We start from the raw sequence: 19138 nt of genomic DNA on the forward strand, positions 1-19138 counted from the left end.
TATTAAATATAAAATCGTTTCTTAGTAGAAGATCGTACGGTTTTTCAAAGTCTATTTTCAACCACCTCATCCTAGCGTTGGGAGGGTATTTAAATTCTAGCGGACATGGTGTCTTAACTCTTTCGTTAGACGCTCTTTAATCACCATTCAGTGTACTAAATATTGTTTTATTTTTTTCTAGAACCGGTAACTTATAATGTTCAAAGCTTGATTTTTTCATAATACTAATAGTAGAGCCTGGGTCTATCAATGGACACCATTTTTTGTTAAACAAAGTAAGTGAAATTAATATTTTATTTTGATTTTCCGAGGCTAATTGGGAAAAAATTCCTCGTTGTTATTCGTTTCCTCTGTCCTGCTCACAGCATCAACATCCATGGGTGTTGGGCCATTTGAAAGTCTTGTTTGTCGAGTGCCGTTCTGTATATTTTGTCTTGCTGAACTACCATAGCCGTTATTATTATTATTAATATTATCTTTCCGATACTGATTTGTATATGGGCCATTCCATCAATTGGCGACATGGTTTTGTACCCGTGGTTCTCCGATTTTGACGAAACTTTAGAATATCGTAATATAGACCAAAATAAGAATATCTGTAAACTTTTTAGTAGTCAAAGTTGCTCCATTGTTTTTTGGCGCGCAATTCAAATTGAGATCAAACAAAAAAATGACTATTTCTTTTATTTTTTAACGACCTCAAAATTGAGTGAAAAAAATTTTGCAGTTATCCAATTTTATGTAAAAAAAATCTCAGCTTTCTGATAAAAATATTATCAAAATCAAAAATTTTCAAAATCCAAAAAAAAAACATTTTTTTTTACAAAAATCCCGTTTTTTGTGCTTTTCCGCCAATTTTTTTTCAAAATTGACTTTTTCATTCGATTCCTTGTTCAATTTTACATAAGCATCAGTGTTCAAAAATATGGGACTCTGATCCCTTGAACAGCAAAAAAAATTCAAAGTTGTCGCTCAAAATCCAAAAAAAAAAATTTTTTTTTCCAAAAATCCCATTTTTTGTGCTTTTCCACCATTTTTTTTCAAAATTGACTTTCCCATTCGATTCCTCGTTAAATTTTACATTAGAATCAGTGTTCAAAAGTATGGGACTCTGATCCCATGAACAGCAAAAAAAATGCAAAGTTGTCGGTATCAATTTTGAAAAAAATTGGGGGAAAAGCACAAAAAACGGGATTTTTGGAAAAAAATGTGTGTTTTGGATTATTAATTTTTTTTTGGATTTTGAAAATATTTTTATCAGAAAGCTGAGATTTTTTTACATAAAATTGGATAACTGCAAAATTTTTTTCACTCAATTTTGAGGTCGTTAAAAATTCAAAGAAATAGTCATTTTTTTGTTTGATCTCAATTTGAATTACGCGCCAAAAAACAATGGAGCAACTTTGTCCACTAAAAAGTTAACAGATATTCTTATTTTGGTCTATATTATGATATTCTAAAGTTTCGTCAAAATCGGAGAACCACGGGTACAAAACCATGTCGCCAATTGATGGAATGGCCCATATATGCCTGAATTTCCTGTTCGATAATTAGTTTGTCTCTGTGGATTATTTGGATGATAATTATTTTGCCCCGAAAAGTTAGTATTTCTTTGGGAGTATCGTCCCGAATTATTTTGTGCATAATAACGATCATTGTTTTGATCGCCAATATTTTGTCTCCTAAAGTTGTTTATTCTTTGATTATTTTGATTTTGGTTGCTATTAAAATTTCTTGCCTTCTGATCAAATTGGTTTGAATTTTTGTTTCTTGCTAAAAATATAGGATTTAAATTTCCATCGTCGAGTCCTATGAAATTGTGGATCGTATTTGTCATGTCAGCCCATGTCGTTATATTCCGTATCATATAGGCAAAAGTCCCTGCTGCAAGTTGCTTTACCCTTTGTATAAGCATTCCTGAAAATATTTCTTTCATCATACCGCCTGTTTCACTCAAAGCACAATATTCGGTAATATTATCCATTATTTCTTTTGTTTTCCTACCAAGTTCACCGATACTACCCACCCTAAGGTTAGCGATGTCGTTGGTCAAAGTCATCTGGTCCTTTGTTGGCCTAAAGTGCTGTTTTAATCTTATTTTGCTTGTATCCCAATTTTCTGGAGGATTCAATGTTAAACATTTTTTTGCCAATCCTAAAATTTTTAAATCATAAACTACTCTGAATGCTACCTGTTGTTGTACATAATCAGCTAGTACGCTATCAATTGCCTCAATAAACGCCGGTAATTTTTTTGCATTACCTTCAAATGGCTGTAAGTATTTTAGATCTTTTTCTATTTTCTGCCTAATACTAGTTTCCTGCTGTGCAGCATTTTGTTGAAGCAATTGTGTTATTACTGATAAACGACGTTCAACGCAGTGGCGTAGCTACAACTTCGGGCGCCCGGGGCCAAGGATGTTTTGCCGCCCCCCTTTATCTACCTACCTACAAGTTTCATGAGGTGGTTCGAACAAAAGTGAATTTTTACAAAATACCTTAACCTTAATATCGAAAGTATATAAAACTTAGGAACTAGAAGCCACGCTAATTCTGAAGTTCCACAATTCTCACAATATGGTTTTTGAGGAAATTGATGGTAAATTTACAAGACATCTTATTAAAAGCCATAGAAAAAACCCATTTTCTCCCTATATTTTGTACACTTTTGGCACAATTTGCAGGAGTTTTTGCCCGAATTGAAGTTTTTTGCCGCCCCAAGATGTTGCGCCCGGGGCGACGGCCCCCTTCGCCCCCCCCTAGCTGCGCCACTGGTTCAACGTTTAACATTTGATTTTGAGCCATCATTTTTTATATGTATCTTCAATTTCGCTTATGTTAATTTACACTTTTAAACAATAGTTACATACATACATATAAGTATATGTATATCTAGTTCGAGCAATACTCGAACAATATTCGAACAGTAGAGTAGAGTTGCAGAGACTTCAATTAAATTTAAATACTTTTTTTATATAAATGTTTGAACATTATAAATTGAATTAAAATAAATTAATTAATAAATGTAATTAATATCACTTTTTTTCTTTTCTGCTGTTTTCGTGCTAGCAACAGTTTTCTTCACTTTTTTTCGCCACGTGCTTTCTTATCGCCAACTGCTGCCTTCTTCTTTGACGCCACACCATTTGCCGATTTCTCTTTGGGCTTCTTCTCAATGGATTTCACCGCTTTTGACTCCGATTTACCTTCACCGGATTTACTTGATTTATTGCTCAAAAATTTACCAAAGGGAAGGGTGCATCTGGTTCTTTTTTTCTTTTTACGACAGCGCCAGTTATGAACTAAAACGTTGCTTTCTATTTTGTAGCAAGAATCAGATTGACTCTGCCATCAGATCAGCAACTCGAGTCTGCCCCAATATGTGGGTGTACCGCACATTCCAGCAGACTCAAAATATGCCGAGTCTGCTGTTTTGGTCACGTACTGGCTGATCATATGATGTGGTGCACAACTGCATGCCGTCTGTTGACGTAACCTGAGATGTAATTCGCGCACGCTCTGAAGTACAGTCACAGCGGAAAAAAATCAGTCCTATTACTTTCGGGACAAACCCTGTACAACCGTTAGGTGAACAAGACTACAACACTCTTTAGCAATCGCGGTAAGGATTTAAAACGGACTGATAACTGCTCACCTCATTCCAAAATAGCCATTTCAAAGACTACTTTTTGGTACTTTATGACAAAGATTTCTAGTACGTCATGTTAACAATGCAAAAGAAACAAAGCCGTTTAATTAACCCGAAAAGAAGGCCATTGCGTTACGCCATTGCGAAAAGGCAAATAACTTTGACATAATTTCTCCTGGTTAGCTGACGTACTGGCCCAGAGACGGAAGGACATAACAGACTTAATTGTTTTTGGTGTTTTCAATATGGGATTATCTTCCAATCACTCTACACTAACTCTACTTAAAATATAAAAAATATATATGTATAAATACTCGTAATCAAATAAATGTTGATTACAAAATAAATTCGGACAGAGACTCTGAGCAAAGCGTAACCGAAGTTAATAATACAACACCTAACCTAGGTGTGTAGCTATTTTTCCACTTACTTTTAGCACCCATCCCGGAAAGAACCCTTTTTTTGCTTTTAAAACAAAATGTTTTCATTTACTTCGAAAATGTTCATAATTGGATTTTAAGATTGTAAACCATTAAAGCAAAACTCTCGAATACCAGTGGAGACATGGCAGTGTGTGTATATAAGAATGTGAACTGGTCGGATGCCAATGGAGGTTGTACTTATATATAAAAAGTATAAAAAAAGAACACTAGAATATTGGTTAAGCTGCTGCGCGCCGAAGATCGATGTACATACATATGTGGAAAGATGACTTGAGCTGCGCGCCGAAAAGAATCGAAAAACGTCCCCTGATATTGATTATTCGCAAGTTGTGTTCGAAAAGGGGCGTCCGCTTCCAGGACGAGTGTTTTTGTTCGTTGGGCTGCGGAGACTTATGGTGGGTTGGAGTACTGCGTGTATTGCTGTTGCTTTGTGAGTGACGTGTTGTGTGACGTTGTGGTGTATGAAGGCGGGAAGCTTAACTCAATTAGCTAGTGTGAATGGCGCTTAAGTGTGCAGAAGAATACACCACTGAAAATTATATTAAGAAATTGAGCACAAATTCAACCAACAAGCAAAACTCATTCTATAAAGCTTAAAAACACATTAAGCCACCGGCTCATAAGTGAGTAGTAATTATGCTCTAAGTAATGAGTAAAAGACAATTTTTCCTAATTGTCCAAAACACGACTTTAAGCTGCCAATTTTGCCAAATACTTTCAACAACTTGCTCTTGTCTTCTTCAAGTTTTAAAATTATATAGTGCATTATAAAATACATGAATTAAAAAAAGTCATCAGGACATTGATAAAATTACTCTTAAAATACTAATAGAGCTACCTAATTTTGCTGTGGTAATGCTCTCTTTACATTTTAATGAAAATTGCAGTTTCATATTACATCCAAATCCATGCAAAAACTAGCATAATATCGTGACAGATAAGCCCGGGAAAGATTTAACACAGGCGTCTTCTTCCAGACCAGTAAGCCTACTACTCTGACCTAATATTTGAAAAAGTGTTACTTCTAAATATGATTCCTTTCCTCCATGAAAATAATACAATTCCAATGCACCAGTTCGGGTTTCGTGTAAAACATGGTTCTCTACAGTAAGTAATTAGAATTACTAACGAAATTAGAAATGCGAGTACAGAGTGTATTGTTCAACAATATTCGTTGATGTAGGCACTCGATAAGATTTGGCATGAAGACCTTTCATGTAAAATTAAAACAATACTCCCTTCCGAATTATACAAAATAATGGAGTCTCATTACAAAATAGCAAATATACTGTTATGCTAGCTTATTTCATATCTGATGAACGACCGATAATGGCTGATATACCATACCTCACGGCAGTGTGCTAGGCCCGAGTGTACTGTAATAAATTACGTATAAGAGCGTCAAGGGCTCTCTGATAGGATATTTAACTTTGGTCGAGGAATGACTAGCCAACCGGCGATTAAATGTAAAAGATCAAATGACCAGCCTGACATATACATGGTGCTATTAGAGTTAAATAAACAAAAATTGACAACGCGGGGTGGCAAAAGTCGGTGAAAACTTAAGCCAATATCCATGAATTCATGCCACATACTAAAAAATGTTCACTGGGTTTTATTAGGGTACCTCACATACAATCACCAATCACATGGAGCAAAGTAAGCCTCATGTTCGAAAATCCTGATAATAGTTATATGAGGGGTAGATGAAGTTTTAGCCCAATTATATCTATTTTAGACACAAAGATATATTGTTGTGTGTAAAACATGTTCTGTAATTTGTATTCAGATAACTCAAATATTGGCCGATATATCCAGTATAAAGTCACCTGGAAATTCAAAAATCTTCATAGGTATATGGGGACTCCGGGAAATTTTGACCGCCCTAGCCAGAATTATTATTCTTAGGAAATGTTTCTCTTTCAGTTTCAATGGCATATCTTCCGCATTGACCGATATTTTCGGTCAAAAGTCAACTATAGATACGGGGTCCTAAAATTCGGTACCTAGGGCTGTGGGCATTATTGCTTGGATTAGGGGAATTTTTGGTGTTAAGGTGGCATACTTTAATGGAATTATTAGTGCGAAATTGTATTCCCTTAATATAATTACTTATTGTGTGGAAGATTGAAGAATCAAATGGATATTAAAATTGTGTTATTTAGGAAGTAGGTGTGGTTGTGGTTCGATTTCGCCCATTTTCACATTGTGACATAGGAATAAGAGGGGTATGCCACGAACTAAGTTTATTCGATCTGTTGGGTCCTGAGATATGTCTTTGGCGTAATTAGTTATTAATTTAAGGCCCTTTTAGAAGTGATTTTTGACTTACACAAATATAAAATATTAAAAAAAATAAGTTGTGTCAAAAAACTAAAAGTAAACCAGAACTAAAAAAAAATGTTAGAAAGTGTTTGGGAGGAGGAAATTTCAAGCAGTGTTTTGGAGAAACTTGTTGGGTCAATGCCTGCTGGTATCGAAGCTGTAATATCCGCTAGAGGTGGACCGACGCCATATTAGATTTTCCGTTATTCTTTTTGAATATGTTGTAATCCATTTTCAATTGAAACAAAAAATGTTGTTAAGTTATTACAAGAATTAGTAATAATGAAATCAAAGACTTGTGTGCAAATAAAAAAAGTTGTCTCAATTTAATTTTACAAATGGGCCAGATTAAAGTCAAAAGTTAACCAAATATATTCGAGCCATCGATATATTCCCCGTATTCTATTAAATCCATAAAAAAGTTACCCAAAGAACGAAAAAATTTAAAATAGTGAAAAAAAATCGAGTGGTAAGTTACGCTTGGCCGCGGGTGTACGTATTTGCGCACAGCAAATTTGGTTGATGGAGCTTTAGTAGTTTAGGAGACATCTGCACTAAACCTATTAGAGGGTTGGGCCAAGCCCCTTTTTTCTAAATTTTTTGCCCACAGGTGCTACTTGCTAATAAAATTGTTTTTATATTAAGGAACTCACATACCAAGTTCAATCAAGATATTTAAATTTTTACTCAAGTTACAGCTTGCACGGACGGACAGACAGGCATATAGACCCTCACCGGGATTTGCATTTCTCTCGACAGAGGCACCTGTGGGAAAAAAATTGTGAAAAAGTGGTTGTAGCTTTTCCTCTTACAAATTTAATGTATATATCTCCTAAGCCACTGAAGTTACAACAGCCAAATTCGCTCAGTACGAATTTACAAGAACTACTACCTGTAGTGTGAAAGTGGACGAAATCGGATGCGAAACCCGTTAACTCTCCAGTACTGTTCAAAACTACTAAAAGCGCGATAAATCAATAACTAAATGCGCCAGAGACGCGAAAGGTCCGAGGTCAAAATCGCTATAATTAATACTTCTCGAGATATTCGGATTTTTAAGTAAGGCTTTACAGAATTTTCATACATGGTATGTAATAAAAAATCTATGAAAATTCTATCTAGCCTTACTTAAAAAGTCGAATATCTCGAAAAGTATTAATGATGGCGATTTTGAATTTTGAATTGCCTACAAGTTTGTTATACATATACATTTTTTTATAGCTAATGTCATTTCCGAGATATATACAAACAAAATGCGAATTTCGTGGAAAAGTCAGGTTTAGAGCCCCGTACTATTTCGCCGGTGTGAGTTACGATTTTGTTGCACTGGGAACTTTTGTAGAGTGAATATTTCTAAGAAATATGCGTCTAAAGCCAAAGCGATGCCATAAAATACCTCTGATCTGTAGGAATTTAAAGATAAAAAATCACGATTGTAGTGTATTTTCTATGGACAATTTTTACATGCCTTGGTCCAGTTCTTAATGTTAATATTAAGGGCTAAAATTATCAAGGAATTTTTCTTAGTGTATTTCCAAGGAAATTTCGTAACGGGATTGAAAATTATTAATAGTTAAAAAAAACCACCCTGATGTACATATATATAAAATTACTTAGATTTCGATCTTCAGGGTGATATTTTACACCATAAAGTATTTCCCTAGCGTTGATTCTTGTAAGTTGCTAGAGTATGATATGTTCGATTGACCCCGAACTTCTTTCTTACTTGTTTTATTTTATTTTATTAATACATTGCAGCTATTTTATATGAAAGAAAGGACTAACAGCAACTTGAAAATTATTTAAACGTATAATTACAAAACTACTATGAGAGTATTGGCTAATTTGAAAGATCGCTGGGTTTGAGGCGTCTTGGTGGTCCATCTCTAGAAGTTGACATTCGTTACGACGCTGTAGCAATCTTGACCTATGTGCAGCTGTAATTTTTAATATTTCTGCATTAACCAAGTTTAAGCCTAGATCACGCTTTATATCTACCAAGGCGCTTTGACAATTAGTCTTAGTACTTTGTTTTGAACTTGTTGGATGACTTTCTTATTGTTTGCGTTAGTACATCTCCAGAGTTGTGTACCATAGCTTCATATCTGACTGAGTATTTTTATTTTGTAGATAACTAATTTTCGATGGATAACAGCGATTTGTACCAATTAACCAATTAATATTTTTGAGTCGCATGTCCAGCTCTTTCCGCTTGTTTTTTACGTGAACTTTCAGAATTTTTTTCCTCAAAGGCTTTTTCATGTGTGTGTAATCCTGTGAATTTGATCAATCGTAGAAACCCAAACCGATGCGCTGAAATAATGGTTTTTCTTTCTCTGATTTTATTAAGATGTTTTAGGAGAATTTTCTCAAAAAGCTTCGATATTATCGGTAGAAGTGATATGGGCCTGTAAGAAGATACATCACATCCTGGTTTTCCTGGCCTTGGAATCATGATAACTTCAGCAATTTTCCAATAAGTTGGCACGTTAATAATGTTCGTAATTTTTACTATACCCATTGAAGGAAGCTGTTGGATAGGGACCGAAGGTATTTTGCGAAACTTTCTGAATTTCCCGATTAATATCTTTAGAAACTTTATTTAAAACAAATTTATCAACTGGACAACGAGTTTGATGCGTCATAGCTTTCTCTTTAATTTAACTATTTCTTTTATATCATTGCGATATTGAGAGTTTACAGCAGTTTTCCTTACTTCCGGTGTACTTTCCCAAGCTGCGTGTTGCATACTTGTTGTAAAATGCAAAAGTTCAAATTCCAACTGGTCTCTGTTTAATATAGAATCATAGTTGTATTTACTTTCGTAATATTGCATGATGTTTCTAAAGTAATCGCATTCTGTATGTTTATTATACAAGGCAGGTGTTTTGTCCTTAAGGATGACGGTTTTACTATATGCGCCATGCAAGGAATTACTTTTCCATCACCTAAAATTGCTTTGCTGCAGCAACCATGTTAGCACCACCATCAGTGACAATTGATACAATACAATCTCTTTCTTTTCTAAAGTCTTCGGAAATATTTTCAAAGCATTTTTTATATAATCAGCTATGTGTGCCTGCAGGAAACATTTCTGTTATTAAACATCTTTATTTTATTTATTATAGCTTACTTTTTGAAGTTATACTTTGTATACGAGTTCGGAAAAGGTTGCGATAGATTAAGGTTGCGCAACCTTGCTCAATATGAATCTACGCAACCTTGTCTGCAAAGATGTTCGAGCAGCAAGCGAAGCGGTGACAATCGGCGATCGTTTGTTCATTTCTTGCGGCACAGCTCGGCTTTTCTACCAACAACACAATATTGCCATGCTTATGCTGTTGTTGTTTTTGTAGAACAATGTTTCTGGTTGGTGACATATTCAATTAAAAATAAATTCTGTTTGGATTCGAACCTACGTGCTCGTCGTAACTTTTCAAGCGCTTACCACCAACACCACCATTGACACTTGTATTGCGTTGTCCTAATCATGGTTTGGTTATGCATGAAAGAAATATACAATGGATCGCCGATTGTTTCCTCTTTCCTTGCTTCTTCTGTTTGTATGCTTGTTCATTATTGAAGTTATACTCCTTTTTCTTTAATTTGTCTTTCATTTCTGCGAATTCTCAACTATTTTATGTGAGCTTTTGTTGAAATACCCTGCGTTGGCCGTTGAAAAATTAAGGCTATACTTTACAGGATTATTTCTGTAGTCAGTCTTCATTTACATTTTTTGGAAATCGACCCGCGATGACGAGGTATATCGTTTTATCTGACAGAGTGAGGTTTAAGAAGTTCATTTCTAATTTTGTCTTGTGGCATATTAGAAATGATGTTTCTTCGAAAATCGGTCGCTTACAACGGATAAAACGACTTCTGAGTGGTGATTTTAATAAATAAGTTCCTTCTGTGTGAAAAGCTCTGCGTTGGCCGTTGAAAAGTTAAGACTATACTTCTCAGGAGCATTCATTTCTTCAAAGAATTAAAAGACCTTTAGAAATATGCATATTTGCATTATTTCGTTGTCATTTTCATATTCGTAGCAATAGAATTTCTATGGCATAAGTAAAGTAATGGCCGCTGATTGTCACCCCTTGCCGCTGTCGCAGCTTCGCCTACAAACATGCGTAAATATGTATGTATGTATACGTATGATCGTGAAAACATATCGACGCAGATTTTTGCGAGAAGCACCAGAAAGTTGTGCAATTTATGATTTTTGGCTTTTGCCATCGTCGCGAAAAGACGCTTGTAGGCGAAGACATGCTTGGGGAGATAATAAATTATAATAAATTTATAAAATGTGAATTTAAGTTTTCTAGTTTTCTTTCATACAAAATGATATGCATTTCTTGGAATATCACTAAGAAGTATAATTTCATCCGCGCGTAGGGACTCCACGCACCTTTTTTTATTTTTTGTAATTTAATGTATTTATTTTATACTTAACTTACCTGATATATTCTACGTGCCATCAATGTTATCATTTCATGCTCAGAACTACACTTATTTACAGTATTAAGAAAGTTTGCTGTCATTACAATGAAACTTTGTGTAGAGTTTGTAAGAGTTAGAATACCACTTGTTAGAGCAATATTCTTTATCTCACTTAATTTTGGTTTTAAAATAGCTTTGGTAGCGGCATATCGTTGTCCCATTAACCTTTAACTGGGGACGTGACAAATTTATAACACTATAAGGGACGCGTAGTCTCACAGGCTACTACTTTCAAAGTAATTTTTTGTTGTAAAAATCAATTTAAATATTTTAAAACTCTGTTTATTTTTAACCATTGGTATGTAATAAAATATCGAACTAGTTTTAATCAGCGGTTTTATTATGAAATATTAAATTAATACAAGGCCGGTGTTTTGTCTTTAAGGATGACGGTTTTACTATATGAGCCATGCAAGGAATTACTTTTTCATCACCTAAAATTGCTTTGCTGCAGCAACCATGTTAGCACCACCATCAGTGACAATTGATGCAATACAATCCCTTTCTTTTCTAAAGTCTTCGGAAATATTTTCAAAGCACTTTTTATATAATCAGCTATGTGTGCCTGCAGGAAAAATTTGTATTATTAAACATCTTTATTTTATTCATTATAGCCTACTTTTTATTTTTTGTAATTTAATGTATTTATTTTGTACTTAACTTACCTAATATATTCTCCGTTCCATCAATGTTATCATTTCATGCTCAGGACTACACTTATTTACAGCATTAAGAAAGTGCGCTGTCATTACAATGAAACTTCGTGTAGAATTTGTAAGAGTTAGAATATCACTTGTTAGAGCAATATTCTTTATCTCACTTAATTTTGGTTTTAAAATAGCTTTGGTAGCGGCATATCGTTGTCCCATTAAGCCAGTTTTTCAGCAATGGTAAAAAGGTTAAGCTATTAATTTACAATTACAGTAGTTCGCGATGGAACTTTATAGCGTGGATAAATTACACTCATAAATTTTTTTAATCCTGATTTTTCTACACCCGATACAAGCTTAATGTATTTTGTAACTTTTTTGACCCTCTGTTAAATTGAGAAATATAATAAAGTTAGAACATACTCTTAAAATTATATAATCTCATATTAATAAAAAATACCTTCATAATTTCAAATATATCTATGACCAAGTGTCTGTTACTATGATCATCTTTAGATGATTCAGTCTGAAGGAAATTACTGAATATTTATTAAATATTTTATTGCACATGTCGTCATAAATAGTATTAAGTTTAAATGAAAGCTTTAATATATAAATTTATTATTTTGTTAATTAAATTGATTATTCGTTAATTATATCAGAACTGTGCAGAATGCAGAAATATACACGTGCTGAGGTTATAATACATATGTAAGACAGTAATGCCAACACCATGAACCGGCATTTAAAATTGAAATTGACAGACTGAGTTGCATATTTTGAAACAAAATTATAAAAATGGAATTTTATATCGATGCATTGATATGTCAAAATATTAAATATCCTTAAAATATATCGTCACAAAGAATTATATCGATATTATTTCAACAAGTCTAATCTAAATTTTTACTCGAGTTACAGCTTGTACGGATGGACGAACAGACAAACTCACCCGGATTTAAACTTTTCTCGTCGTCCTGATAATTTATATACGTACATATAACCCAATATCTATCTCGATTAGTTTAAGGTGATACATACAACCATTAGGTGAACAAAACTATTATACTTTGTAGCAACAGGTTACACGAGTATAAAAAGTATGCTCTTAGCATATACCTAATATAAAGATTTCCACACATCAGCTTGACTACATATATGTATACTTTATAGATACATACAGTGCAATCGCGATTGAGGGAACTAATTCGTGCAAGGCCTGTTCCCTCAATCAAGATTGTTGCTTCAACTCAGATTAAGATTTTATACACTTTCTTTTATTATTTTTCAAAAAAGTTAAATAGATTTTATTCTTGAGATCATCTTTGTACATTCACAAAATAAGAAAGCAAAACTTTATTCTGCTGAAAAAAAATTAACAATTTTTGTTTGCTTTTTTTTCGCTTTAAGGCATTGCTTCACAGCCTCCTCCCTAAAATTTTTAAGAACCATTATATTAGGAAGAGAATTAGTGTATTCTTCGGTTCACTCTATAGCCTTGTCAAAGACTGAAACGTCTTCTGAAGCGGTTATATTGCATTTTTCATTTGGTTCTTCGTCTTCTTCTGAACTTAAAACAGCAACGTCATCCACTATATTCAAGTCTTCAATAGGGTCATCCGTTGAAACCCAAGCAACCAAATCTGCTGTATTAAACGTAACCTGTGGAAAATATTTCTTTGTTAAATTTAGTACTTTCACATATAAAAAATGAGGGCTTACTTCTGGAACTATGCTCTCCAGCAAATTATTTATTTCCGCATACTCTGTTGATTGTTGCTGAATTGTATTTGAACGTAAGACAATCAAGGGATGTCGTCATCTTCGCTACAGTTTGCTCCTTCTTCATTAAAAACATCATCTTTTAAAAGCGGATGCCAGCATTTTTCCACGACGACAGGGCCCATGCATGTGCCAACATACAAACAGCGTCTTTTAAATTTAAATTCTTTAAATATTCATCTGTGTTCGCTTTTCCAAACGCTGATCTCAATAAATTCGTCTTGTAATGTAACTTTGTCAATCTAATTACATTTTGGTCCATCGGTTGGATCAATGGCGTGACGTTTGGTGGCATGAAGATAGTAAAAATTGATATACAATCTGACTTTAAGTCTTCTACTCCAGGGTGACAAGGAGCATTGTCTAAAATCAGAACTGCTTTTAATGGCAGCCCTTGTTTTTGCAAGAAACGTGTAACCTGCAAAATGTTAAAAAAAATTTCAAGTGTTACAAAATTGACAAAAAGTTAGAACCATAAAATTACCTGTGGTACAAAAGCATGATGAAACCATTCTTTGAAAATTGATGCAGTCATCCAAGCGGTTTTAGAGTGTTTATACTCGACCGGTAGCTCAAAATTTTGAAATGATCGCGGTTTTTTTGCCTTGCCAATTACCAACGGTTTTAACTTGTGCACTCCACTTGCGTTTGTGCATGCCAAAAATGTCACTCGAGCTTTTTCAATTTTTCTGCCAGGAGCAGTTTTTTCAGAAGAAACGTAAGTTTTTTATCGTAAGTTTTCCAGAACAAGCCGGATTCATCCGCATTGTAAATTTGGTCGTCGCATAAACTAAGCTCAGCCTTTAGTTTTTTAAGTCTATTTTTGAACTCTGGGACTCCATCGGGATTTGATGATAATTTTTCACCACAGACTTTTAACAGCCGAATTCCAAATCTTTTTTTAAATCCATTGAGCCAACCGCAACTTGCATTGAATCTGTTGCTTGATCCGTACATTTCTTCGAACAATTGCTTCGCCTTTACTCTAATAGAGGAAGCGCCTATTGGCAGATGCTTACTTCTTTGTTTAATAAACCAATCATACAGCTTTTTTTCCATTCGTGGATATTCTCCAGCCTTAAAGGACTTTCTTTTGCGGTGCATTTTGGATGCTGCTTTCAAAATCTTTGACTTATTGTTTCTTATTCGGGTTATTGTGGACTTAGCGACTTTATATTCTTTTGCTAATTGCGAACATCCCGCCCCTTTTGAAATTTTCTCCAAAAATTGTGTTAAAAGTTAAAAACAACTTCGTTTTCTTTGCCATTTTGGAAGCGCACGTGTCAAAAATTTCAAACCAACTGATTTGGTATACGCATTTAAACACAAACATTACACGACCGCATGATTTTATTGCATAGAAAAAAGCAAAAAAAAAAAAAACGGTACAAAACATATGCATTGTTATTTATTTTTTGTTTTTGTTTAGTTGTTTTTGGTCCAGTTCCCTCAACTGAGTACTAATGAAACTGAAAAGTTCCCTCTACAGAGTAGTCAATGAAAAAAATTACGTGTTCCCTCTACCGAGGTGTTCCCTCAATCGCGTGTTTCCTCAATCGCGATTGCACTGTATGTATATTTGTCAATCTGTAAGCTATTTTAATGAAGTTCAGAGAACATATATTTATTATATCGATACGTCGTAATACCGCAAGCAAGGCTATCGTATTAGCCTTGAGCAGGTTAAGGAATGCCTAACCTGGTTATCAATGCAATCCAATTATTTTGTGATAAGACTAGTATGGGGGTTACCAGATAACAACGGGAGCGCAGATAATTGTAAAGAGGTCTAGCTTACAAGCACCGCTGTAATCCAGCTACTCATCCTAGCTTCTTATGTATATTCGTTTTAGAAAAGCCCGAAAACGGAATTGATAATGTGCAGGTATTTTCTTAGTTAAGTTTAATACAGGAGTAATGATCCGTCATGTAGACAAGATACAAGTGCTTCGTTGCATGTCTTCCTAACTTATGAAGAAATATTACTATATAAGTATTTGCCTAAGTGGCCAAGTATTTATTGAATTTAATTTAAGATGAAATCCACTTAAATGGGGTTTTGGTGAAGTCGTAAATATGTCACTTACCTTCCCTCAGGCTGATACTGCTGGGTAATTAATTTTATTTGCATTAGCGGGCTTAATTTGCATTAACTTCCGCATTTGATCCATGTTAACGCAAATTACTAATGCAAAAAAAAATTCATTATTTTAACACATTTGATTAGACAACACTGCTTAAAAATGACAAATTTTTGTAATTGTTTGACAGATGTCAATTGAAGTTTGTCTCCTCCTTTGTGTTTACAGCATCAGAAGTTAGCAGTTTTTATATTGCTAATTAAATTATGTGCAAGTATATTAACAAAAACAAAAATTAACAGTTTGCTTTTCATTTTTCCAATAGTTTAACTTTTTCGCATACTTTTTTCGCGTTACAATCAAGTATTGTTTTTAATTGCACTTTATTATCTTTTAACGTATTTAATAATAAACGATTTTTTCGTTAAATTTATATTGATTTTCCAAGAATACCAAAATTGCCATTAATAATTTCCTCTTATCCATTTTTATATCACTTTTTTTTAATAAATAAACAAATTTTACAATCAGCTGTCTCAATGCAAAATTCTGCCGTCTGTCATCATTCAATTGTAATGCGCATTAATTTTGGTCGTGTATCAAGGCTATTAATCACAAAGATATATTGTTATGAGCAAAACATGTTATCCCATTTTCATTGAGATAACTGAAATACTGGCCAATATATACAGGATACCTGCAAGTTCAAAAATCTTTATATTGGATATATGAAAGAACAGGGAAGTCTTGATCCCAGAATAAGTATAGTTAGGAAAGGATTCTGTTTGAATTTTAATTGTATATCTCACAAAAGCCAACTATAGATACTGGGGTCCAAATATACGGTACCTAGGGGCTTGAACAGATTTTACTGGATTTGTACATTTATTAGTCATAAAGTGGCATACTTTAAATGAATTTTGGCGCAAAATTTATCCCGTTATATTAATTACTAATTGTTGCGTGTACTGGAATGTGAAAAAATCAAGTGGAATTAAGAATTGTTGGAAGTTTTTTTTTCAATATTTCTTTATTTATTAGAACTGTTTTTTAAAGCCTAACAATAAGTTATAAAATCTTAAATCTATTTAAAAACTGAACAAGCTCAAGTACGTGATTGAGCTGTTTTGTTTTTTTCTTTTTAGGCGAGCTTGATCGCAGGAATGTCCTACAGCATTAGCAAATGGGTTGGGATAATCTCGGTGTTTAGATATATATTTCATTCTGCTGTCCTCTATTTCTATCTTTACCATACTAACACCAAGACCTTTATTTCTTTCGGGACTACTGGGATAATACATCCCACCAAATTTCTAACTTTCGTATTTTCTTTACTGTGCATGCGATTGCTTATATAATTAGTACCACAAACAGATTTAAGTGTATATTTTTAATTGTAAACAAAAAGATAGCGGTAAATTTCAACGCATAGACGCCACATGACAAAGTATTTCGCAATATACGTGAAATTTGATCAGTTGTCTTCACTAATTTGCTGAAATCGGTCGAAATAAAAGCGTGATCAACAAAATTTGCATTTGTTTGCATAAAAAAGTGTTCGTTTTGTTACATTTAATTGTTTAGTGGTGTTTTTTGCTATTATAGGGTAAGTTAGAGTTCATTTTATAAAATTGGGACATATAATCCCAATAAGTTTTTTACGTGGGATTACTTATCCCAATATGTTTTTTAGATGACGAAAAGGTATCTAACTCAAGAGGATATTGAGCGTAGTATGTCTGAAGAGTCAGACTCGGACGTTGATTTTGAGGACTCTGGGAGTGAATATTTGCTTGAGAGTTCCGAAAGCACAGAATCTGCATCAGAAACTGACGATAACATCAATGGGGCGGATAAGCCCACAAAAATAAACGACGATATACTGCCAGTTGCACAGTGGGTAAATGTTGCTGCGGACGATTCTCAGAACTTTAATCCAAAGTATGAAATCTCAACTGAGAGAGACTGCAAAATCCTTTTTGATTTTGCTCACGATTGCACCGAGTTCAAAGTGTTTTCCACGATATTTCCTTACAGTTTGTGGATTCGAATTGCTGAATGTACTAATCAGCGTCTTACAGCTATGAATCGTTGGGCTCAGTCAAAGCGAAATTTAACCGATGCTAATGAAATTTTGGTATTTCTGAGCGTTTCATTGATTATGCATTATAATAAGTTTCCGTCTCTGAAGGACTATTGGAGCAAGAATCCATCGATGGGAAATTAAGTTATAAAAAGGTGTTTATCACGAGATCGCTATTTATTATTGTCATCGAAGTTATATTTCAATGACTGCAGTAAGCCCGCCGACAGTTACAGAGATTATTATATCTCCGAAGTTGTGCAATGTCTAAAACAAACATTTGCAGCTGCTCGAAGTGAAAGTTCATTTCAGTCTATTGACGAGTGCATGGTAAAATTCAAAGGTAGATCAAGTATGAAGCAATATATGCCAATGAAACCAATAAAGCGCGGAATCAAAATTTGGATGCGATGTGACTCAAAGACAGGATACGCTTACGATCTTAATCTTTACACTAGTAAGGACGCAAACGCTGTACAGTCTGTACCTATCACTCTTGGAGAAAAAGTCGTTTTGAAATTGGTTCCCTCAATTCGTTAGAAGGAAGTTTGTTTAGCCTTTGACCGCTTTTTTACCTCAATTAAACTGTTAGAAACTATCCCATATCCCGCACTTGGGACATACATGTAAAACAGAAAGAATACACATAAATTTGTCGGAAAGTTGACAAGAGGAGAAAGTCAGCTTCAAATCAGCTCTGGTGGCATTTTGGCAGCTCGATGGATGGATTCAAAAGAAGTCCTCTTAGCTTCGGATTGTCATGAGCCATCGCTTGTAGACGTTGAGAGGAAGCAAAAAGACGGATCGAAGAAGAAAATTAAATACCCTAAATGTATCAGTGACTATAACAAAATTATGGGTGGGGTCGACTTGGCCGACCAAAAGACAACCGTTTATAATTTCAATCGCAAATCTCAAAAGTGGTTGAAAAAGGTGTTCTTCAAGCTACTAATGGTTAGCGTCACAAATTCATGGATTGTTTATACTGAATATAAGAAGCAAAAGTTATCACTAAAAGACTTTCTTGTGCCCCTTGCTGAAGCAATGATTTTCGAAGGAAATAAAAGGCGTGAGACGATGCCTCGTCGACAGGGAGAAAGAACTCCTAAACGCACAAAAACTGATAGCCTTAACGTTGGAAATCACTTGCCAGTGGAGCAGGAGAAGCGTTGCCGCTGCGTCCGCTGCACTTCACTTGGAATCGAAAAGCGAACTAAAATGATCTGCTCTGGCTGTAACAACGCGCTGTTTTGGACCCTTCCACAAATTAAATTAATAGTTACATCACATTATATAAAAATTATCTTAATAATAACTCAAATAAATATGAAATTTCATTACAATATAGCTACTTTTCTAAGATTTTATTTATTTTTCAAATTTACAAAAGTCGTCAAAAACTCTTATTGGGATTTTATATCCCACAGTAAATGTTTATTGGGATTATATGTCCCAGGATAAAAGGACGATTTTAGGATTTCTGAGTATGCAGGACATAATTTTTTAGCCCAATCTTTCAATATGAGCAGACATTTTTGTTGAGACTATTTCCGGTTTTCAAATAAAACTCCGTCCCGAAAGGGTTATGGATATTTTCGTTACACATGTATCAAGGCGAACAAGTGA

At 34.2% G+C, this 19138-nt stretch overlaps 1 protein-coding gene and 1 pseudogene across 3 annotated transcripts in view; one reads left to right on the plus strand and one right to left on the minus strand.

The window, feature by feature from the left end:
• LOC126764205 (uncharacterized) overlaps positions 1-19138 on the minus strand; it is a 317397-nt gene that overhangs the window by 100653 nt on the left and 197606 nt on the right. The gene's annotated exons all lie outside the window — the stretch shown is intronic.
• On the plus strand, positions 10102-10304 carry LOC126764810 (small nucleolar RNA U3; annotated as a pseudogene).

This window comes from Bactrocera neohumeralis, unplaced genomic scaffold (assembly GCF_024586455.1).
Source record: "Bactrocera neohumeralis isolate Rockhampton unplaced genomic scaffold, APGP_CSIRO_Bneo_wtdbg2-racon-allhic-juicebox.fasta_v2 cluster09, whole genome shotgun sequence".
NCBI lineage: Eukaryota > Metazoa > Arthropoda > Insecta > Diptera > Tephritidae > Bactrocera > Bactrocera neohumeralis.